This window comes from Triticum urartu, chromosome 2, assembly GCF_003073215.2.
Source record: "Triticum urartu cultivar G1812 chromosome 2, Tu2.1, whole genome shotgun sequence".
Lineage (NCBI taxonomy): Eukaryota > Viridiplantae > Streptophyta > Magnoliopsida > Poales > Poaceae > Triticum > Triticum urartu.
Window position 1 is genome coordinate 724,087,818 of NC_053023.1, and position 428 is coordinate 724,088,245.

Sequence of the window (428 nt, forward strand, 5' to 3'; positions counted from 1 at the left end):
CGCAATCTTTGAGCCTTTCTGAAAGCATTCTTCTGCCTTCTTCCGATTGCCTGTAACGGTGATTACCCCTTTAGGGCCCGGCATCTTCAGTTTGAGGTACACGTAACATGGTCGAGCCATGAAACACGCGTAAGCTGGCCTGCCCAAAATGGCATGATAAGCACTTTGGAAGTCCACAACCTCGAATGTCAACTTTTCCTTGCGGTAATTCTTTGAATCACCGAAAACCACATCAAGAGCGATCTGGCCGAGTGATTGGGCTTTCTTCCCAGGAATGACTCCGTGGAAACTCATACTACTGGTGCTGAGCCTGGACATCGAAATGCCCATTCCTTTCAATGTTTCAGCATACAGTATGTTCAGGCCACTGCCGCCATCCATCAGGACTTTAGTCAGTCGAGTGCCTTCAACAATTGGGTCGACCACAA